This window comes from Pyrgilauda ruficollis, unplaced genomic scaffold (genome assembly GCF_017590135.1).
Source record: "Pyrgilauda ruficollis isolate IOZ18807 unplaced genomic scaffold, ASM1759013v1 scaffold76, whole genome shotgun sequence".
Taxonomy (NCBI): domain Eukaryota; kingdom Metazoa; phylum Chordata; class Aves; order Passeriformes; family Passeridae; genus Pyrgilauda; species Pyrgilauda ruficollis.
In genome coordinates, this window is record NW_024529488.1 from 677,089 (window position 1) to 702,621 (window position 25,533).

Below are 25,533 nucleotides of genomic sequence, written 5' to 3' on the forward strand. Positions count from 1 at the left end.
ACCATGCTTTTATCTGCCACTGTTGTTATTACCTAAATAAACAATTAAAGAAATGTCAGTATTATCAAGGAAAAAATATAGTTATCTTTTCAAGGGTATGACCAAAATTTCTGTTTTCAGTCCATCCAGATGCAGACAAACACCTATATTTCAAATAGTAGTGTGTTGCATACATGCAGACTCTCATATATACAAGAGGCAGAACTGAGAAAAAGAAAAAGCTGATATCAGCTCAGGAGTCTGATGTTTTGGAGACACTGCTCTAGAAACGATTCCAAAATTCTCTTGGCTTTACATGCATGGTTCTTCCCTTATGCATGGCAACTCCCACCACTTCTTTATTCCTGCAGTCATCCCATGCCCACCAGTATCTGAAGCGAAATCAGCCACGTTATCAAAGCCACACAAGCAATGCATTGCAGTGGAAGTAAGAAAGAGAAATAAAGATGGCAAGCACATACATTCTGGAATACATTGCAAATTGCAGCTATAAATGTAAAGACTTCCTGCCTGCAAATCAGTTTCAAAGAGACAAAAATTGAAACACATTATTATATGTTTCAATTTTTATTTTTACATATTATTTAGTAGCCCATACATGTATGTTTTCATAACACTACCAGAAAGCAGAAATAAAAATTTAATTAAAAAATTATACTTTAATTTCATGTATACAGGCTGTTGAAGAACAAAAAAGGTTTTGCTTATGTAACATAAAAGTGATTTATTATCATGATCTTTATTATCATTATTATCATTATTATTTGTTTATATTATTCTGAATTATTTATCTCTTTGCGAAGTTCTAATATTGATTGATATTTAATCAGATTTTTAATTAGTCAGATGAATTAAACAAGTGACATTCACATGTTGGTAAATCCTTCTCCATTTTGTGCTTGTCAGATAATGGTTTCAGTATGCCAAAGTACCTTATCAAACCTTTTATTCTTTAAGGTGTATTCCTTGGCATAATCAAGTAACAGATCTCAACATCAGTACCAAATATGATAATGCACAGACCCTAAAAGCTTTGTGTAATCCTTTGTTTCAAACTGATTCAAACTTCAAAACATATAGATTACTCCCTGATAACTATACAAATATTGTCATTATAAATAGTATCCCAATTTACAAGGAAATAATTTTTTTTTTCATCATTATAATGGCCCTATGTTCCTAGCTTATGTGTGTACATAATTCAGACAAAAAATTAATGCTGAATGCTACTTTAAAAAGTTACTACCTAGAATCTGATAATAGCAGAAAAACCCTATTAAACTACAACTTTATATACTAGTTATTGATTGGATTCCCAAAGGAAAAAAAGGACTTGTGATCATGCCCAGAGTAGGTGGAGGCTACATAGTAACTGCAGGCTAACATGTTAGCTTGGTTAAAAATACAGAATTCTCAGCATACAAATTCTGAAACAGTTTTTTCTACATGTATAGAGTCAACCAAATATCTCATCTTCACAAATAATAAACTATGCCTGGTTAAGAGCAACTGTGCTTGTGCACATGATTTATCTTATACACATACACATATAAGTTCTCTTGTACCTTGGGATCTTGTTAGTAACACTCCGAGACATCATGTTTCCCATTTAGAAATGTGATTCAGAAATCACTGGCTTACTGACATGGCAGCATGTAAATCAGACCAGCAATATACATATTAGGATTTCACAACTTTCTTCTTATTCAAATATTTCATCATCTGTCCAAACATGAATATGAGAGTTCAGAGGAGATGCTTCCTTTGCTACCATAGTCTAAAATATTTCACTGAGATTCAAAATTTCTTATGCATTTTAGAGATACATCTTATTTCATACACATATACATTTCAGATATATACTTTATTTCCTCTCAGGAGGGATAAGGAACCTAGTGTAAGGACTTTGAGATTATGACTTGCCAACAGGATTTGGCTACTTGTCACCATCCATGAGAAAAGATCCACTGCCCAGGGCTGGAGCTGCCTGGCCACAGTCCTGCTCCCTGGTGAGGTGGTTGGACAGTCCTGGCAAGGTCCTTCCTTGCTGCTGTCATGGGGACAAGATTTTTAAAGTTTAAGTACGGCATATGTGGCTTTAGCATGTGCTATCAGCAAAATCAAGTTGAGTCAGCTGACTCCGATCAAAATGACAAGTTTAGGTGTTGTAGTGCAGTCATGAGAAATTAATTCTGTGCATTGTTCAGATGAAAAAAAACCCTTTGAGAGGAAAGAGGGGAGAGTAAGAGGCAAGTACAACTCAGGATAAGCTGCAGCTGCTTTTGGAAGTGTCCAATCAGAAAGGAAGCCCAATTCCGTCAAGCATTAAATGGTGGTTCTAAACACAAAGGAGGATTCCAGGGTTCCCTGTCTCCAGGATTTGTTGAAGAATAATGCTCACCTTCTTCGTATACTCCTTTAAACTGTAGAAAAGGTACAGAGGTTGGGAAGATTAGCATTTGAACAAACAATGAACAGTGCTCTAATGTCTAATGATCTAATATTGAATCTTTCAGCAACACTCCCCCTCTTTTTTTTTTCCTTTAATCTGAGAATCAGTAGTCTGTTATATACATAATGTGGCTGTGTGGTATATTGATTAATAAGGAAAATGATAAACCATTGTAAATAGAAATTTAAGTCCTGTAGATAGCATTCCTCTTACTCAATACAATGAAGAGGTGTTGTTTCAAAATGAGTACATTAGACTTAATACATCACAGGTTTAAATGACTGCTTACAAAGCCCAAGACAGACAACATTTCAACACTGACATCCATGATGTACAACTCAGCTACATAAATTTTAGGGGTTTTACACTCATAATGGCACTGATTATAATCCTAGGGAGGATATATGTTACTACCATAACTTTATGCTTTATTGCAGAAGGTGTGTAACACCTACACACGTTTTACCACTCTCTTGGTAAAGGTTAAGAGCAATATAGACCCTAGGTAAAATGTGGCCTGTACAGTACAAAACTAACCATAAAGTTTGATGAACTAGATTTTTTTTTTCAAATGTCCATCAATAACTTTCAAATTTACAGGTTATCAGGAGTGAAGTAATTTCACAATGTAAAATTTACATGGAAGAGTGTAGCAGCATACTCTCTTTAAACAACAACAACAAAAAAATCTTCCTTATTATGAGCCCTAAAACCATCATGTGCTGTTTTACCTTCAGAATAGGTAATGTACTGTACATATAATAATGTACTGTACATATCTCTTTCATTTAGATTTTAGTGTGATTATCAAAACAAAATATGAAATTGGTCTTAAGAGACACACTGCATCAAGCATGCTAAACATTTGCCTAAAGTGATAACAGACAAACAAACACAAGGTATAGTTGCTAAAACAGGTATCTTTCTAATTGCTTTCTGTCCTTTACATCATGGCAGTATTCTGCTTTATCACTTTATATTAGAACCCAGGGCAAACATCTTTCAAAGCTAACTTGCCAGAATGCTGCCCATCTTGACTATAGAAAGAGCAGGGTCAATCTTTGTCTAATTTACTGCCCTCACTCAGCTCACTCTGAAACTCAAATGTAAGGCTTTCAGGGCAGCTACCCTGTAAATTGCTGAGATATGTCACCCAACCACATCCACATTGTGGTTGAGATGCAGAAGGACAGTTGAACACATGGCTGGAAAAGGAATAAACAAGTGAACAGAAAAACACAGACTTTTGTCATCTTATTGCAAAGGTTTCGTACCTTCTTGGTGATTTCTCATGGGCAGCTCCTCACAGTACTGCCTCCTTCTATTTCTACACAGCCAACAAACTCCATCTAACTTCTAGACTAGCCAACCTACTCTTTTCCAATACCCATCCTAACTGGATCTAGCTGTGTCCTATTAAGGGCAGGCCTGTTCCTAATTCTTGATAATTAGCACAGCTGTAACTCCTTAGGGATGAGATTACCTTCATTACTATCTTTATTTTCCTACATTCCACCCATCCACAAGACTCAGTCAAATAAAGGGAATTTTGCACTTTCAAGAAAGTCCAGTAATACTTATTGTGGTGAATAGCCAGACTGTCTCCAAGATGAGAAAGGTAAATTTGCTTCAGAGAAAAAAGATGCTATCCAGAACATCCAGACGTCTCAAAGGAGGACTGGAAATGAAAGCTAAAAATGGTCCACTGAGATTGGATAATGTCTGACACTCTGGAGCATGCAAGTGCAGAAAGGCTCCCAAACAGCAACAGCACATCAGCTGAAGAGGCAGAAGAGATTTTTACCAGCTCAAACTCAAGCTTTACACTTAACTATTTCCATGATATACACTAATTGAAGTCCACAGGGGATGTGCACTGTGACCTCTGATGCTTTTAAAAGAGACAACATTATGCCTATCAAGAACCAACACAGTTTTACAGCTTGACTTAAAATTCATTACACCTTTCTAGCAGTATATTTTGGTGTACATCTAATACACAGAATGAAACTTTTTTCTTATTGAATATGAACATTTCAAAGTCCTTGTAAGTGAGTTTAAGTTAAGTTATTTCTGCCTGCTTTCTATGTTCCTTAGAAAAACTGGGGCAGTTAGCATTAGATAGGCAGCCAAGCCCTTCAGGTGTTCCTTTATATTATCTTAGATCTTAGGCACAGTTTCAATTTTGAATGAAAGTTATTCAAGGATAGTTGCAATTTTTCTTTCTGTGGCATTAATTTCAAAAGTTTCTTAATAAAAAAAAAAAAACAAACAAAAAAACTTCAGTCTTTAATAAAAAAAAGAGCTGAATTTAGTCTAATCCATACAGCATTTCTGCACTAGAAGACAGAGGAGAGTGTAGATAGAGGCTATCAAAACTAATTTTAGATATGGAAATATCCAGTCATAAAAAAAAAAGTATTCTAAAGTAGTCCTTTTACTTTTCAGTAGAAACATTGCCTTCCTTTCCTTTTTTTTTTTCTTTTTCTCTTTTTTTTTTTTTAACTATAATAACAAATATATTATTTGGTTTTAGGTAAGTCTAGTATTTAAAGTGGCAACAGGTAGCACTTACAGTTTAACTATAAATATGTAATATGATGCAGAGTTATTCATGATATTTAAAAAAGGTAGGTGTAATTCACGAGAAAAACTTGTTTTGACAAACCACATCTGTATAGTGCAACACATATATTAAGTATAATATTTTTCTGATGGCCAGGTAGATTGCAACAGTTACACCCCATTTATTGATTTACTTTTTTAACTATTTTGAGCATTGATTGAACAGGCTTCAAAAACTGAAGCGAATTTACAAGCTATTTAATGATAAAGTACAAAAAAGAGATCCCTAGTACAACTACATTGTATAGAAAGACTCTAGGTAATTATTTTCTTTATTATAGTCGAGCCAAGAGAGAAAGAGGCAGCAACATAATGGAGAGCAATTCATACTACAGTAGCACAGAGGGAGAAAAGCAACAGAAACAAAAATATTAGGATAAACTAAATAATAATCCATGAAGTAATATAAAGTAAGCCCCTGTGTGATTAAAGCAATATTATAATGAAAGCAATAACACAAGGTTGAACTATAAATGTAGATATGAAATTGGATAGGAAGTAATCAGTATTACCTATCAGGATTGACAATGAAAGAGGGGCCTAAAGATATCTTTAAAGATTTTGAAAAAAAATACACTCTCTTTCTTACCCTTTGGATACAGGATTATGTATGAAAAAGGTTAACAGTTAAAACTGACAATTGCAATGAAAAAAAAAAGTCAGCTAAGATAACTTCAGCTTTGGGTCCTGTCAGATTGCCATTTTGCACAAATATGTCAAACAGTTTTTAGCCAAGGATTTGAAAGAATTTGAGTGTAAGCCCACAAGTATTTCTCAAAAAAAAGGTATCATGACAAAATAGGTACGGTATTTGTCTCAACAGAGAATAGGCAGGTGTGGAACCTGGCAGCAGTGTAAATCTTCTTGCACCTCTGAAACTTCTTTGGAAAGTTTCTTATAAGTTGTGTAAATTAAGCACCCAAAGGAAGGTATGATTACAGTAATTAAAATTGGCTTTTGCTCTAGCACTTTTTCTCAGTATTTAGATTGCAAATTACCAGTACCACTCATATAAAAGCATGAATATTTAATCTAAATACATTCATACCTTAAAAGTCACACAGTTGTTGACTAGCTGCCATTGTTCTGCATATATAGCACTCCCCTGATCTTAGTAAGACCACGAAACTCCTTTTAAAATTGTGAAGTCCCTTACCTTACTCTAGACTTCCATCTTTAGATTAAGGGCTTTGAGCACCATGATAACCTTGAAAAAACAATCTGAATTCCAGGCAGTCTATTTTCTTTGTCTTGAGACCCAACAGCCTTTTTTACTGATAAATCTTCCTCTTAAAAAAGCTCTAACATATAACTTTGCCTCTGCAAAAATAATATTGGAAGAAATCATTAGGAAAATGAAATCATTAGGAAAATAAAATAATCTGAAACTCTGCAAGTTTATGTTTTGTTCATCTTAAGATCTATTTTCTCTTCAGGAACATGTTTGGTTTTTACACCACAAAAGGAGAGAACCTAATTACATCTCCGTCCACAAAGCAGATCCTCCACCATCTGCAAGTCTCCTAATCTTATTCTTCCTAACTGTGACCCATTGCTCTATATGTCAGGATGTCCCCTATAGAAGTAAGGTAGAGCCATTCATACTGCATTTGAACAAAAGACTTGTCAGTATTTTGAAGTGGTACTTCCAGGGTTTTTTATTAACTTTTTTACCATGCTGTGTGGGACTTGCAAAATCATCTCAGTCATGCAACCAAATGCACTTAATGCTTCCAATGGGAATGTGGTCTTTAAAAAACTTTAGAACAAACATAACGTTTGGGAAAAAGAAGGTTTTTAACATTACAAAAAGATAAAAGGAGGGGACGAAAACTGTGAAAGGATCCTGGGAGAATGGGTTCCAAGATAACAGAAAACATTTTTCTAATGATGATATGTTAGAAAAAAATATTAGACTGGAAAAAAATTTTCAAGAAGGTGTGTCCCTTTTTCCTCCCTATATGAGAGATCAGACCCAATGTCAAGAATACTATGACCTCCCCTGACAAATGATGAGTGCTTCCTTAAATCTCTGTTCCTTAATGTGTATCTCCCAAAACCAGCTCATCGCATCCTGAAACCATTATGTACATTGAGGAAAGAAAGACTATTTATATAACTAGTGGGTTATTTTTCTGCTTATTGTTCAGAATTTATTTTACTAATCTTGTTCAAGTTTATGATCCACTATGGATCTTTTCTAAAGAGTTGGCTATTATTTTTATTTGTATAGTTGGCTTTTCTTGACTAAGTGTAGTACACTGCAGTCATTCCTGTCAAAATTATACTTTCCCAGCAATTTCTTGAAAACCGGTGGAAATCTAGTCCCAGCACACCTGCAGTATTTGCCATCTTCTTGTCATCTACACATTCAGAAAGCACCAATTTCAAATTGAGAAAATGTTAAAAAACTGCACTTGAGAAAGGCTGTGATACTGCTGTTGCGACGAACTCTCCGTGTGTGGAGACACGAGGCTTGACTCCATTTCAGAAGGTTGATTTATTATGTTAAATATTATATTAAAATACTACATTAAGACTATACTAAAATAACAGAGAGATCAGAAGGCTACAACAAGAATAGAACAGAATAGAATAACAAAATCCTGTGACTGCTCACAGCCTTGGCACAGGTGGCTGTGATTGGTCATCAATGGAAAACAATCTACATGGACCAATCACGGATGCACCTGTTGCATTCCACAGCAGCAGATAGTAATTGTTTACATTTCTCTCCTGAGGCTCCTCAGCTTCTCAGGAGAGGAAAAATCCCAGCAAAGGATTTTTCATAATATCATGGCTACAACTGCTGCTTTAAATTTAAATGGGAACAGCTATTTACATTTAACATACAGAAGCACCAAGGCCATTCCTATATCTAGGTCAAAGACCCAAATTGTCATGTTGATCCTTTGATGAATTTTCAAAGACTTCCCATGTGCAGTATTATCTACAGAAAAAAAAAAATTTAAATTCCTCTTGTTTTTTCTATTGAATTATTGAATTCCTCCTTTTTCACCATATATAATTCCTTCACTGCTGAGCTGGGCAAACCTAGTAAAAATGCAATACTAAATCCAGTGAAACTTGTATGCTTCTTGGTGTAAGAAATGAAAGAGCATGCTTGGTACAGAGTATCAACAAAGTCCAGAGAATAAAGTAAAATAATAAGCAAGTGAAAGGTCTAAAGAAAAAAATATATATATTTCACTCTTGCCTTATAGGAATGAAATCTGGCCAGATAAAACCCAAAACTCTTGAAATACCCAAAATCTCCTTTTTTTTTTTTTTTTCCTTAAATTGAATGCTGGGGGCAGGAATCCAAAGAAGGATAAAATGGAACATTAATCAGTTGTGCTTCTTGTTCCTGCCTCAAAAATCAATTGCATTTTCACAAACAAAACTGTGAGAGATTTTAAATATCTCTTCTCCGATGACCGGGCTGTATTATGTACAATACTGTTAAAGAGCTCATACTGCCCTATTCAAACATTCCTCAAAATTATGACACAAGTTCCGGTTTACCTGAGTTCATATCCAGGATAATTTTACTTATTGTGGTATTCAGTTTTTATCACATCTTTGAAATAAGCAAAGTTTGAGTAAAAAAAAAAAATCTCATCTTTTCTACTAGTTAGTACTGCAGGAAATTGGACAAAAAAAATACATCGGCAGTGAAATTAATGATGTAAGATAAACTGCACTATAATTTTAGTCTCTATGGTTTTTTGTATTATTCCTAAAACACAAAGAACTCATAATTCTTTTGTAAAATTACAAACTCTCCTTAGGATGAGTCCCAGACCTGGAAAAAACTCTGGTTGCAATCTTCAACTTTATTCTGTCTTTTTAATTCTATTCAGAGACTAAATTATGCAGACACCCAAAGAGATATTTCTTTACATCCTTATGGAGAGCCTCACTCATGTGAATTCCCTTCCAATCCAAGAAAAAAGATCAGTAAGTACTCAAAGGGAAGGCAACATCAGCATTTAATTTTGAGCTCAAAATCTATATTTCTTTTCATTAGTTTCCTTAAATGGTATTTTTAAAAATCATAAACTATGAAGCAAGAAAAATTAAGAATAAATAGTCCAATAAAATTAACACAGAACACAATTTAAAAAATTCTTGCAAAGTATAGTACATGTTTTCAAATTTACATTTTCATGTCATGCATCTCTACAAATGTGACAACTTCAAGAGTTGCCTGTGAATGTCAATACTATGAATATCAGTATAAAGCAGGAGATCCCAAAAAAGAAAACATTTAAAAAGTACTTTGTTAGATGTAATATTGATGGAAATATTTATTCATAAAAGCAATATTTAAAGACCATTTAATTTTTTTTTTCCTCCGGGGCACAATGGGGTTTTGATGTTTTCTGCAATGGAGATGATTGCTAGTACCAGAAGCCATTTTTCTTGAAATTCATACCTATTTTTAATGTATTGTTGGTATTTTCAATAGCATAGTCTCATGGTATTTCCTCTCATTTCAACCGAGAATTTTTGCAGAAAATTACAAGGTAAGTTTTATTGAACTCTTAGTGTTCAATGGAGAAGACAAATCAGTACATATCAGTCTTGCCATCTACTTGGTATTGCAATGAAGAATGAAAGTTTGATGTGCTTCTTTTCTCAAAAATTTGGATCAATATTTCAAATGTTACACCTTCAGGGAAAAAAGAAAAAATATCATGAAAGGCTCAAAAGTCTGCAAGATTTTAGTAATAGCTTAGATATACTGCAATGCCATCAATGTTTCAAAGCTGTATTTCCAGATTCATAAAAATTCTCTATCTTCCTTCTACTTCTTTACACAAGATAAGTAAGAGACATAGCTAATAAAAATGAAAAATCATTTAAAAACTTTTCCTTCAGCATTCCACAGCATACAGTGCAATTGTCTAAAATTTAAAGGTAGAATGAAAAATGTATTTGGAAGCAGTTCAGCAGAAGTCTAGGGTGAAATGAAAGATTTTTCATTTTATATTTTGGGTAATAAGAAATCTTAAGCTTTTAACAAATTGCTCTTAACTTTTAGTAAGATCTATCAGAAGTCAGAAATACTAAAAGCTACTATTAAAAACATCACAAACTATTTTGCAAAATGAAGTAATTTGATCTCATTCACTGTAAAATGAAACTGATAAGGAAAGTAGAGCTACATTTCAAATAAGAATAGAACTTCTGTATGTGTATTAAAGGAAAGATAACATGCTTGGAGATGCTTTTTTGGGGGAGGTTGGTAAGGGTTTTTTTTCTTTTTTGTTTGTTCGTTTCTTTTGGTTTGGGTTTTTTGTTTCTTTGTTTGTTGCTTTTCTTGGTTCATTTGTTTTGTTTTGTGTTTTGGTTTGTTGGGTTTTGGAGTTTGATTTTTTTTTGTGGTTTTTTTTTTTTGTGTTTCTTTTGGTTTTTCTTTTGTTTTAATTTGTTTTGGTATGGGTTTTTGGGGATTTTTTGTTTGTTTTGCTTTGTTTTTAATTTTTCCTGAAAAATCAAGGTATTAATAAGGTCTGTAATTCTGGCTCAAAGCTCCAAACAACTGCAGCCCAAATGTATATTACCCTTAACTATGGTTCCAGTAGTTAAAAAAATGACAACTTCCCACCCTCACAAAAACCAAGGGGAAAAAAAAAAAAAAAACAAACAAACAAAAAAAAAACAAAAAAAAAAAAGGAAAAAAAAAACAAAAAAAACCAAAACAAAAAACAAACAAACAAACAAACAAAAAAAAACCAAAAAAAAAAAAAACAAGAAAAAACCACCAACCAAAAACCCAAAACAAACAAAACCAAAAAACCTAAACAACCAAACAAAAAAGTTTAAGAAAAAAATCAGCAGAACAGCCTTCTTGTCCTAGAAAACAGACCCCATGATAATGTATCATGTGCATTACTCCTGAATTAAATTCTAAGATGTGGTTTTGGAACTAGATGAACTCTAAGGTCCCTTCCAACACAAATCATTGTGTAATTCAATTTCTACTATTCACTTTAATCTATCTGAAGTATCACTACTTCCATGCAAATTCATTTGGGAATAAAAAGTTCAAAATGGTAAGGAACAATTCAAATTTAATCTTTTGTCTCATGGTTTTCATGTTTTACAGTTTATTCATACTATGATTTTCTGGATTATTTTGTAAATAAGATAACTTTTCTATGACTGGTCTAGTTTTCTAGCTATCGGATTATATTCCTAGAACAATCCAAAACTACTAATAAATGAATAACTTAATCATTTACATAATACAATAGCACAAAAAACAAAAACAAACAAACAAACAAAAACATAAAAAACCCCAAACTTACAAACAAACAAAAAAAAAACTAAAACGGAACAAAAAAAACCTAAACCTTACAAGCTACTGCTGGTAAAATGTACCTTTATAGATAATACTTTTAGGACACAGACTGGAAACAAATTCTTAACTTTGAAAGATTTTTGCTTTAATTATTCAGATTCCATTTTGACACTAAGCCACCACAGTTCCTGTGTAGTTCTTCATTACACGAGTGGAGGTGTAATGAAAATCCAAGACTACTACTTCAATCTTCTTCAAGCAATTTATTCCATTCTTCCAGTATAATTTTTAAATTTAACCCACATATTTCCCTATGAAAGATTTTAATCAGGAAACACTGAACCTGGTGCTGATTTAGAACACATGTTCTCAGCTCTCCTTGCCCTTTCCCATCCAGTCTCACCACACCTGTTAACTAAATTATGTATTTAGATTTAATTTATGCCTCTTCAATTCCATCAAATCTCAGAGCCAATTAGAAGATGGAAATAAATAAGTGAAATAGATAACATCAGAAATTCCATGCAAATATCTGTGAGGAAGCACATGAATCTGGGAGAAAACACATGCTGTTCAGAACATATCCAAAGAAAGAAAGCCATAGTTTACTGCAGTGTCACATTTCTACCATGCAGTACCCTTGCAGAAATTGGTGAAAAAATAAGAGATTCAGAGGGAAATAAAACAATATGGGATTGCATTTCTTAATTTTTCTCTTTGCAAAACTGTTTTATTTGTTATGTTTATATAATAATGTGTGTATATATATATATATTTATATATACACGTATATACGTATATAATGTTAATAATTTCAGTTGTGCTTTCATATACTTTCTAAGTAGAAAACCTGAGGGTCAAGCTGCTGTAACACATGGCAGTTAATCATTCTAAGAAGTTCTTACATGTAATGGTACCTTTCAACTTTTCAAACATTATCCGTCCCTCAGTTTTGTATTCCAACTGTTCCATCTCTATTTAGTGACCCTGCTGGAAAACTGGAAGGTCAATCTGGCCACTTTTTCTCCTTGGTAGATATGGTTATTTAAACTTTTATCTAAATTTGCATCAGAAGTGTTGAAAGAAACTAAGCCATATGACAGCTTCATAATTTTACAATATAAATTATTTTAATACATTATTTTAGGATGTTGTTTGTATTATAAGTTGACAGCTTTTTTGCAGTTGCTTTCTTTAATGGGATTCTGAAAAGAAAGAGGATATAGATGAGTCTTGCTGTTTTGTAGTAACATGCTTCAGGACTAAAATAAAATAGTGACCAAGAGTGAGAAAGGATAGAAGAAAGGATAAACGGTAACATAAAAAGGATAATCCAATGGAAATTAATGATGTTAGGTTTGACTGGAATCATAATTGTTAATTTTCATGGAAACATAATGCAAGCAAAAAGAAGCAGGGAAAATGTTTTCCCTTTTTTTATTGCTTTATTCGCATAGTTTTATCACTAGTATAAGAAATAATTAAAACCTAATTGTTTCATGCAATGCCTAAATCTCAAAAGACCTAGTTTCTTGACACCACAACAATTTCCTCATATAGATGAACTTGTCCCACTTGAGAAGGAATCACTGATTCTTTGCACTGCCATCTCAAGGAAGTAAAATAGAATAAATAACCTTTTCATTGTTTATTTCAGTTATTGTCATACCAAATACATATTCTGTGCCTAATTAAGAGCACAGTAAGTGGGCAGTGAGGCACAAACATAATCTTAAGTGCTAATTTATCCAGCACTTATTTCAATGCTTCTTTTAAAAATCTTGATTGAATGTCATGGTTTAGAAACCACATATTTAAATGCAGCTTCACCAGTTTAATATCTCTGTAAATTAATTTTGTAAACATGCAATATAATGACATATTATTATGTCATGAACCTATCTTGAAATATAGCTCCACAATGCTAGACCTCACCATGACAGGTTAATTATCAAAACATTCTAAGAAATTAAGAATTAGCCAGTTGTCCTTTGTGGACAGGCAAGACAAAATAAGTTTTACATACATTAGACTTCACTAATTAAAAAGCACTGTTTCAGTTTCATTTTAATGAGGGACAACAGACATTCCATTTTCTTTTTGCACATCCTCTGTTTCATATAACTGTCAGTTCTAAAGAAATTTAGGCAAATAGGAGATAAAGCAAATGGCTTTACTTTAAGCTTTCAGCTTTCTGCATTTGAAGCAAGAGGTAAAATTAGCTTGAACACTGAACCTATCCTTGATAATATTTAAGTATGGATATCTTTCTACACTCATATGTTTCCTTGGCTAAGTAGTATATCTACAGCAAATTAACAACTAATTAGGAACCATCTTAATTTTTGTGTTTCTTGGCAACTTATCAATAATATTTTTTAAGAGAAAATACTAAAGTTGTTGTATTAGAAGAGTGTATAAATTAAATATATTTTTTACTAGAACTAATATCTGTTTTACTAGAACTAATTTCCATTACCCCAGTCACTAGCTATTTATCTAAGGCCCCAGGGTAAATATGAATCCTCAAAATAATTTCAGACATCCTTTATTTTAATTGCATGATTAGCCAAGTCCATTTATGCATATGAAAAGGGTTTAAAAAATATGATTTGTATCATTGGTCAATCATACTGAAGAATTCCTGGAAAGGGTTATTAAATTTATGGGCTTTTTAAATTGAATTTGCAGATTTTTAAACGTCCTCTATAATGAACACAGCGTTTAATTCACTTCCACAGGCTTATTATTGTCCATGACTATTTTTCATCTAAAAGAGTGCTGAATCATGTAGTCTTTAACAGTTGTTTTATATATTTATGAGGTTCTGTGTAGGATGTGCTTTGCTGTTCATAGATGAATCATGACTTTCAGCTGAAGGTGGGCAGAGCCCATCTGCCTAACTTAGAGAAAGAAGTCTCTATGAGAGGAAGCATTATTTCAGCAACATACCTTTCTTCTTTTCTTAAGACACTTTTAACCCTTATCTATTAGGCACTATTTGCCACTGCAGAATAAAGGAAATTACAAGAAAAGTAATCCTGTTGTATTTCCAGTCTTAAACCACTTTTTTTTTTGCATCAGTGCTACCAAATTCAACATCTTATAATTAAAAAAAGAAGAAAAAGTCAAACAAACAAACTAAAACCAAACACAACTAAACATAATTTTCAAAGAGTTTACAAAAAAAGTAAATTTGCAGGTAATCTTGAAAATTAATGACTTAAGGACGAATTAGACAATTCATTGAAGACAGAAGAATTGAATTGTAACACAGCAGTTACACTTGTAATATTTAAGCAAAACACAATGCTACTTGATAAGTTTATCTTGATAAGTTTAGAACATATTTTGATAAGTTTATCTTTTGAATAAAATATGCTATAAAAATGAATGTCCTAAGATCATCAATGTCAGGGACATTAATAAGCTTTCTATGACTTGAACACACTGCCTGTTCTACTTTAACAAGTAGTTCAGTGAATGTGTACAGCAAAATAATCCACATGTCCTGCATTTCAGGAAACTATACTTTAGCTCTGGTCTTACCTGGCCCAAGAATCTTGACAGTACAGAAGTCCTGAACAGGTCCTACATCTCTCCTGAGAATGCTGTGCACAGCCAACAATGAAGCAAAGAATGACAACCAGAAACAACCATGAGGTTTGTTATAAAAAAAAAAAAAAAACAAACTTCAAATCCAAACAACTGGATCAGGGCAGGAACACCCCATGGTGGCAGAAGGCAAAACTAAGTAGTGATCCTAGTCCAAAGAAAAATTCTAATATAAAGAAATTTAAAGTATTCCAAGGTCAAATACTATGCAACAATCATAGAACAGTTTGTGTTGGAAGGGACCTTACAGACCATCTAGTTCCGATCTCCCCACCATTGACAAGAACACTAAGACACTTTGTCATAGAAACCAGTATCTAGCATATATGTGTTTATGAGCTGCCACATGGTTTTCAGAACACTGGCAGTAAACACACCACTGAAAAATGCAGTATGTTGCTCTTGAAAACAAGCTATTATGTAGACCAAATTTATCCAGAGCTTATGAAATACTGAGGCACGATATAACTACCTATTATAGCTTCTCCCAAATGGGCAGCTCATTTAAAGATCTTATTCCTCAAGAATAGGAAAAAAGCTGCCAAAACCCCTGTATTACTTCTGTTCAGCTCCTGCATTAGTTAGAGAGCTCCCTTTGCTCAGAATCAGTGGCAGGTAAAAATACAACATTCATGAAATTTCAACTCTGTTGTAGTTATTTTTGAATGACTTGTAGAAGAAATGTTGTTCAGTGTTTTAAGAAAAGCTAGGCACTGTGTTTCCATATAAACTACAAACAGACAGTGTGTGTTTATATGCCTTCTGTCACACAGCATAGAGACAGAATATATTAGTTTCCCATAAAAGCCTTTGTGTCAAAGTGTAAATGAGACAATTACAGTACCATTTAGAACAGACACATTGACATCCTAGATTTTTACTAGACTACTTGAATAAGAAATCTATAATAAATATTTAGAAAATTATTACTCTGTGGCAGGCTAGAAGCACTCAATTTTCAAACAGCATTATTTAAATTTTACTTAATTTTATTTCTCTATTTGTATTTTCTTAAAAAAAAAACTGTATTTTTTACAATGATGCAAATGTAGAATAATAAGAAGATATTAATCTTCTTGATGTTAAGTCTTCATTGTGTAAGAACTCATATGGACCTGACAGCAAAAAAAGCGTATTCCTATTTTAAAGCTCATTTTGATGAAGTATATACATGAGTGCCTGAGGAGTACTTGACATATTTTTTGTCTCAATCCTGAATAGAAAGCAGATAGATAATAGAAAGATATATGATACTAAAATACTTCAAGGCATTTGCATTATCTTAACTTAAAAACAAACTTTATAAAAATTTCTTTATCTGTAATTTTAATCTAATGGAAACAAAGAAAATCACAGAAACTGGAAAGAACGAAATACAACAAAATGTTATATGAAAGAAAACTAAGAAAATACTGTATCATCAAGGTAAAATGAGAAAATATATTTTAATGATGAAAGGAAAAGGATTGTACTAATACACTTGCTCTCCACACCCAAGTATTTGAAATCAGGAACAAAAGATGACTATTAACTCTAAAAACTGGCAGATAAAGATCTTGAATAAGGCTAAAAGTGTATTAAAACCAAATCTCATTTTTTGTATTTCAAGGTTTCATATAAAATCACTAGATCAGTCTATCTTACATGTCAAGGAACAAAATTTTCACCTTGTACAACATATGCAGTAGAATGGCTATTTCTTCATCGCAGAAAATTGAAGAAAAAGGATAAATTGTCATATCAAGACTGCCAGAGACCATATATTTTACTTTGTTCTGATTTAACTCTAATTTCATATTCAGCTCAAAGTACAATGATGCTGACTAATGAGCTGTAACACAGCAGGTGAATGCATAAATTGAAATAGTTGTAAGTTGGTTTTAAGTCAAAACTACCAAAATAATCTTTTAATGCCTACTGATGCTTGTATCATTCCAAGATAACATATTTCCCTAGAATAGAGTTAAAAAGATAGATCAGTAAAAAATCATACAACTTCTTCTGACAGACCACTACCAGTCACTAAAACATATTCCTTCAGTTGTTTAAGTATGCCCCCCTTCTGACATGCAGGACAGTTATTTAATTACCTGAATTTAGTTTAGATGAATGCAATTACACTAAAAGTTAATGTTTTGTAACAGAAATCTTTCAGCAGAATGTCACTGCAATAACAGAGTGAAAAGTTAGCGCTTTTATGTGCTGAGTCTAAAATTATCAGTAAGACTACATCTAAAAGAAATGCTCAGCAGGGTTTGGCACTACTTCCATAATACTTCTTTAAGCTGCTATTTCATGCAAATTGTCTTTAAAACATTTTAAAATGCTATTTATATATATAGAGATCAACATTAGAACAGACAAGAAATGTACTATTCAATGGGAAAAAAAATGCTAAAGAAAAATAATAACTGTATACAATAATATCCATGTTTACCAAGTCTCAAACCAATAATATTCCAGCTTGTTGCTTATGATTTTTTCCAAAACAGTAGAATTTCACACACAGGAAACAAGCAAACAAAACAAAATAAAACAACCAACCAAGCAAATAAAAAATACAAGGACTAACTATGAGTTGGACACCCTACTGGCTTAATTCCATTGGTTTATTGCGGTAAGTTTCATCTTATGAAAACAAAAATAAGCACTTCTTGCCAGTTTCACATGTAGAGACTGTACGAAAGGCAGAAGAATCCTCATAATAATGCAAAGCAGACCATAATTTCTGCACCAAAGTGGCAGAATATTCTAGAGCAAGGCTAAAACATGTGACATAACCAGCATACCCAAATGTTCTCTGCCTTTTTTCACCATTCACATTTTAATGACTCAGACACTTAAATATACAGTTATAGTTAGTTTAGCTTTTAAATGAGCCTTTTGGGTGGGTATCCTACCTACTGACTTCTGAATCTTTGTGTAACACTGAAAAGTGGAAGTTAGAATATGTATGCTAAGACCAAATTTTTCTCATAATAAAACAAATTAAAATTTTTATAACACATCTAAACGAAAACTGTACAGGTTTACAGACTGTGGGCTGTTGTGCCACATTACAAAATCCAGTGATGTGGGTCACAATCTGCAGTTCCCAAGTCATCCCTTTTGGACCCACTAATTTGTTTCTAAAGAGCTTACAAATTAGGCAGTAAATATTCTGGATTTTTCTCCCTGTTTTGTTTACAGAATGGGAAAAGCAGAACTCACTACATCACATATATTTTTTTAAATTGATATATTCATTGCAGAGAATGTTTATCCTTGCACAAAAATACCCACACACAAAATTTAGAAAAATGTTTCAATTCAGCTTGTGCTGGCTGAATAAAATACTATGTTGTATTAAGATATTTTTTAATTATTCTGAAAGTATTAAAGGTTTGAATTTTTTTGTCATCACTGCCTGTGTACACATTCTAAACGGGTAAATTTCTGTCCAAAAGCATATTACAGTTTTTGAGTTTGTGTTTCGTATTCACTTATATCAAATATGTACAGTCAGACTTTGACTACACCTATGTACATTTTATGGGAATGTATTTCAGCACAGCAGGAACAGAAATTAATTTTAAAAAGAAATGTACTACAGTTTTAGCTGTATATATGGTGTCCAGCTTTTTAAAAATCTCCAATGGTGTCCATCTTTTTAAAAAGTAAAAAAAAAAAAAGCAATTTCTATAGTCTGTGCAGTGTTTTATTTTGACTGAACATCATAAATTATTTACATTTCTAAATAAAATTTCTCTCCTTTTTTGGAAGTTAAAAATAGCTTAAAAGTTGGCAGTGTTAGGATGACATACATTAGTCATGCATATAGAATCAGTCTGAAAGGAAATCATGGTCTTCATAGTTTCCAGTTATACTTAATATTTTTGACAGTGTTATTGCCCAGTTGCTTAGTGTTGGCACTCAGAGTTGGAACTCACTGTGTTAAATACAAGTCATATATTACACCCTAATTTAGGGTGTAAATCTATAAGTTTCTAAAACATTTTTAACAAAATCCATTTTTAAAAACAATTCAGCACTGAAAAATGGTGTTAATTAATTAGCTTGAATTCTATACATATAGGAAGTTCCTGTCTAGTTCGGTATTAGAGGCATAGTAATAGAATAAATTTAAATAGTAAAACCTAATCAATTTAGATTAAGTTAAAAATTATAATTGAATTTTAATGGAGAACTTATAGAGACTTCCATCATAATAGGAGAAACAGAGGCAAAATCTGGGGGTTAGAGGTGGGGATGTGTTTGGTTTGGGGGAGAGAGGCAGCTGAGATTGCTGTTTTTTCTCAAAAAATAGCAAAAAGAGAGTGGAAATAATTTTGTGACAAAGAATATGAGAGAGAAGCAAAACTCAACATCACATTCATTGACATATTGATTAGAAAGTGCCTCCATAAAAATATAATGATGTCCGAACTGTACAAGTAGAACCTTTATTTTGAACTTTCTTTTTCTTTTCTCTTTTCTTTTCTTTTCTTTGCTTTGCTTTGCTTTGCTTTGCTTTGCTTTGCTTTTTCTTTATTTTTGAAAGTCCTGGCCAAAGCACTTCCTTCCTACCCCGTAGAATTTATCTGATGATGCTGAGAAACCACAATTTATTTGACAAGGTCTCCAGCCAAAACATAGATTCTGATCAGGCAACAATTGAATAAAATACTGTAGAGGTTAATTAATACTGTCAAGAAGAGAGAAAACAGCAGTAATTTATAATGCAAAATGAAACGTATATTCTATTTTTTAAGAGAGGTGATATGCCATTTGGTATATTCCAGTGAAACAAAAGACACTATCTGCAATGTCTTTGAAATGAGAGCCACACCTTCATAAATTAAAAGAGTCATCAGTGACATCTCATAGAAAAAAAGTCTGCTAAAACAGCATGTCCTTGTTACACACATTAGCTGTCCAAACTTCCTTGCACTGCTAACAAAATGAAGGTTCAATTAATTTATTTGGCTGAAAGGGACCCACAGAAAGGTCCTGAAATCTTTTGCTTATCTGGGCACTACTCTTGGAAATTAAAATCTCCAGCAGATAACATAACAGAATCATAACATTTTTTTTTCTGTATTTGCTATTCCACCCTTGTTTACTAAACACCTGTGTTTAATGCAAGTCTTTGGTTAAAGTGAGTCCATAACTGGTTTCATATCCTGTAAGATTAGAATACAAAGAAAATTTCAGAATATTTTGCATTGAATTATGGTAGTCCTTGCTAGAAACAGGAGGTTTTTTTATTATTTTTCCTGGATCTACAGAGAAAAAAAAAAGAATGGTAAGAACAACAGAACATAACTGATGCAAACTACTGACTTCCATTTATGCTGAAATGATTCATAAACTATTTAGTTCTGCTTTCCTCAAGTAAATCATCCATTAATGTATGTAGATTTAACTCTGTCTCCTCAAATATCTGAGGTTATCTGATATGGAAATCACAGGTTATCTGTGATGATGTGCCAATAAATGGGCCTTAATATTGCACTTTGAAGCATAATTCAATTTTTAATTATTGCCTTTTGACCTTTTGTCTTTCTTCCAGAGCTACTTAATGCATATGCTGGAATATATCAATTATCAGTAGTAATAGCACTTATAGTAGAGAAAACACTGAAATTAGGAGAACTGCTGGACTGAGTACTTCATGAAAGATTTGCATATAGTTAACCAGGAGTCTAGTAATTAGTGGGCAGTCATGGAATGGGACAACATTACCCCATGGCCACAGAGATGGCTACTCTGCTGTGCAGTGCAGCAAGTTGAAGACTACACTAGTTATAATTTTATTCACGCTAATAAAACGTGACAAATGAATTCTCAACTATTCAGCTGGTAGCATCAGTTTCAGGGAAGCAAGATTCTTGGTGTTTCAATCAGCAAGATAGTGAACTAATACCCCTGAGCTCTGCCAAGCAATGCTCCAAATACAGGGACAATGACTGCTGAAACTTCTGCTCTTTTTAAGCTATGCCATTTTCTACCTCCTTAATTTCTTCCTGTGCCTTGCAGACCATGGCACTGAGAAACAGAAAGACTATGAAGGAACAGTAACAGCAAGAAATGCAATACAAAATGTGGACACTGGTATTCATCTAATAAGATATGAAAAAGTGAGTTAGGAAAAAAGTAACTGTAAACTATCAGGAAAACACTGAACAGTTTTCACATGATTATCTAAAATACTCTCTCACTAGAATCCAGAATAAATTTTCTCCCTTCTGGGTCACTTTTTTGCACATATATTTAGCAAAACATAGAGACTGAAGGAATGGAAGGGAGAATTGATACTGCATGCTATTACTTATACAAAAATCTAGGATGGTCAATAAAACATTTTATTAGAATACATAGAAACTATTCTAAGAGTTTAATATGATTAAGCCTAGAGCCTAAAAGTTTCCTATTACCTAGCACCTGTTTTAGTGATATGAAAAGATAATCCAAAATCAACGTGATTCATTTTTTGCTCTATACTCTGGACACATTTCTTCCCTTCTGTGTTCATCTTCCTTTTGACCTTTTTCTGGCCAGGTCAAAGACCTTCAACTTCTGTGCTAAATTTTGTGAGATAGTGATATGTCATTTTTCTGTTGAGAGCTCTAACAACATTAACACACAGGGTTATTCAAATATCTTGGAAGAAAAAGTCCCCCACAGTTCCTCTTTCACTACCTGTAATTTTTCAAACTGCTGTAGAAATGGAGTCTGTGCCTATAAGCTGGCCACATACAGATAGACTTTTTTGAAGTGCATGATTCAGAGAATTCTTACGTATTGATTCTTTAAGATTAGATACATGATGTTTAAAATCTAGTTGTTAATCATGATGGAATGTCTCTTTTTTTTTTTTAATAATAAAATTTTTCCAATGCTCAAAATAGGTAGCATAGAAACAAATTTTAAGAATTAACATATAATTTTGTTTTGTTTAGTTGTAGGATCTTATGGATCTTGTGAAATAAAACCTTGCACCAAAAGGTTAATTTTATTTGTGTTATTTACTCTTTTTTCTTTGAGGGTGGAGCAGATAGCTAATAGCTTATTCACCTCATTTATTTTATCAATGCTCTCATGTTCTTTATAATGATTCAGCTACAGTGTCTGAAGCGGGTGAGCTCAATGGGCCAGAGGCAATGTTGACCAAGAAATACAGAAGCCAACTAATCAGTTTGTAGTAAATAGTTAAAATTCAGAAACATCTGCATCCCAAAACCCAACGGAAAAAAAAATCTCACTGAAACAGAAAAATTATAGAGTTAAGAAATAAAAGGAGAAATTTAAACAGAGGATAATCAGTTATCCTTTGTCAGGTGTAGGTGCACTGGTTTTGCCTGAAATAGAGCTAGTTTTCTCCATAGCAGCTCACAGGGTGTCATGTTTTGGATTTGTGACAAAAACAGTGTTGGCAACGCACTCATACTGCAGCTGTTGCTGAAAAATATATCATATCTGCACAATAGAAAAGCCATTTCTGTTTCTCACACTGTCCTGAAAGCAAGTAGGGCTGGGGATGCAAAGCACAAGCTGGGAGGAAACACACCTGACCTCAACTGACCCCCACGGTATCTCATACTACACAGCATCATGCTCAATAAAAGATAGGAAGAAGGAGGAAGAAGGAACAATTGGACTTTTAGTAATTTTTCTTCCCAAGTAAACACTACACAAGGTGGAACCCAGCTTTCCCATAGAAGGCTGAACATTTGCTGTTCATGAAAGCAGTGAATGACTTCTTTGTTTTACTTTGCTTGTGGATATGACTTTGCTTTACCTAGTGGCCAATCTGATCTTAAAATACAGGTTAGTCTATTTTTCCCCTCCTGATTCTCTCCCTCATCCCACTAGGGGGAAGTGAGTCAGCAGCTGTGTGGGGCTTAATTGCTACCTGGAGTTAAACCACAACAATATGAAAGAAGATTCTTTTAACAGATCAAATTACATAAATTCTTGATAAAAAAAGTGTAACAAGAAACAACTTATGGTAGCTGAATTAGAGAACAAGCCTTTTATTTTCAAAACAAAAAAAAAAAAATTCATAGTCAACAAAAATGGGGGTTTGTTATCTAATATGTGATTACTACAGGCAAGATGGGATAATGGTTCTCCTAGTGACCAAATGAAAAGAAATTTACATTAAGAAAAACATAATTCAGGTAAGAAGTAATCCTGATGGAACACAACTTTATACAAAATGGAGTGATATTACTGACAGAGAAGACATAAGATCAACCTACTCTACTTTGTAGTCCATGACTGTTATAGACCGCTGTGAGCATGGTAGGGAAACTGAAAAGATTGAAGCATATGGGGACTATGCCAGCAGATTGCAAGGATCTAGGGCCCTTTTCTTGGAATGAAAACAGGCCAAGCAGTGAATTCGACAGGCACAGGCATTTTTCAACTCAAGTTATTCTATGGCAGAACCAACCATCAAGAACATACATGTTAAAAAAATTATAACAAGTACAAAATTATGGATGCACCAATCTTTGAAAAAGAAATGCTCTTGGATCAGAGACTTATGGAGGAAAGTCAGTTTGGACTGGCAGTATATGAACATGGCTAGTAAGCCGTGTTCAAAACCAAAGTAAATGTTATCTGAGTAGATTTTAAATGAGGAAATGAACCAATGGTTGTATACAAGACAAAGGACATAAAATTGTTTTATCACAATAATTGTTTAATAAGTGGCAAAATAGCAGACCTCTGCATGAAGGCACTGTGATTTGGAACTAGCAAAGAAGATAAAGGTGCATAAAATAGTTCATCTATTGTATCTAGAACTGGATGGGAGTATTTGTGGAGCTATATCCACTAAATCAGTATCCATAAGTCACAATTTCACTTCAAACAACAAATATGTAACACTTCAAAATATCACTTTCCTTATAGCCATCATAGAAACAGTACAGTCAGGTTCTTCAGTATATTTCTGAAAAGTCTCTGCCTAGAAATGAGTAGATAATTTTGACAGCAGGTAAGGACAAGTAAGGAGATAATGGTCTACGATGAGAGTACTGATTTTATACTAATGCTAGGAAAAACAAGGATGACCACCTTCCCAATTTTGCGTTCTCATTACCTCTAAGGTAACTACTTCCAAGTGAAAATATTGAGCATTTTATTTCCCTGACAAAAAAAAGGAATGCTGCACAAATTAAAACAACTACTACAAAGTAGCCCCTAAAAAGACCCTAAATTGTCAATTTAAAGATTCTACTAAAACTATTGCTAATAGCACTACAATAATGAAGAGAGAATTACCACATATTGAGCAGAAATTGGAGCTACCTAGTGCACACACATCCAAAGGTGAATCTCATTTATAATTTAAGGCAATAACAAACTAGTAGAGTATTTAACACAAAACTTCTTTTAATATCTTCATATTTATCCCACTAAATGAATTTTTTGATCACACTTTTTAAGAAATTAATGCAGAATGGAAAAGAGGAAAAATGCCTTCAGATCTTGCATCTTAATTCGCCCTGCTTTTTCACTCTATAGGTGTAATTGTTGTGAGTCAAACCCATATTTCTTGTCACATATGTGCCTAATACCAATAATTCTTGGGTTTCTGAACTCATTGTAGGACCTATTATTATAGCTGAAATAACATACTCCACTCATGAAGAGTAGCATGTTCACAGGTGTGAATTTAATACAATAGAAAAATGAATGCTCATTTTAAATGTCCTTTATCTGCTGTACAAGTTATGTGTTTTGTCCATATCCTAAGCCATGTTCATCTGCAGAAACCTCAAGAATAGTAATTTATCCTCTGATTAAGAGGATCTGCATATTCACATGCCCAGAATTATGTCTCAAAATCAGTCTGTGTACCAAATTAGTCATCAAACATATGCAATTTACCTACTTTTAAGTGGCTCAGACCATAAGAGTCAGCTACCCAAGAACAGATATAAGATGCTATGGTCATATGCGCTGATCTCATTGACTCTCTTCAAACAGGTGAGCCACATAACTGTGCAATTTTCAAAGAATTCAAAGCAGCTATTCTTACTTTTAGAACCAAATCTGCTCACATGGACAAATGACAACAAGCTATAGAAAATGTTTCAAATTAGTTATTTTATTTTCTCTCTATCAAAGGACCATCAAATTACAGCAGTCTAAAAATTTTCAACAAAAGAATGAATATCAGCATTCTTTAAGGAACAGTATATACAAAAATATAATCACTGACAAAAAAAAAAAAAAAATACAAGATGAAAAAAAACCCAAAAAACCAAAGTCAACTAAAACAAATACAATATAAAATGCTTACAAAGCAGATTTTCTGACTGGTATCATTACCATTATACATTTCTACTTGTAGCAAAATCTCCCAGTGCAAAATACTGTGGAAAAACACTGAGCCTTCAGATTAACTGTTCACTGAAGTCTCCTTTATGCAGTGGGTAATGATGTACGGATGTACATGACAGTAGATTTTTGTTGCAGGTTGAATCTCAGGGAATCTCTTTTCTCTCATTTACTATTAGAATATTTTTTCACAATT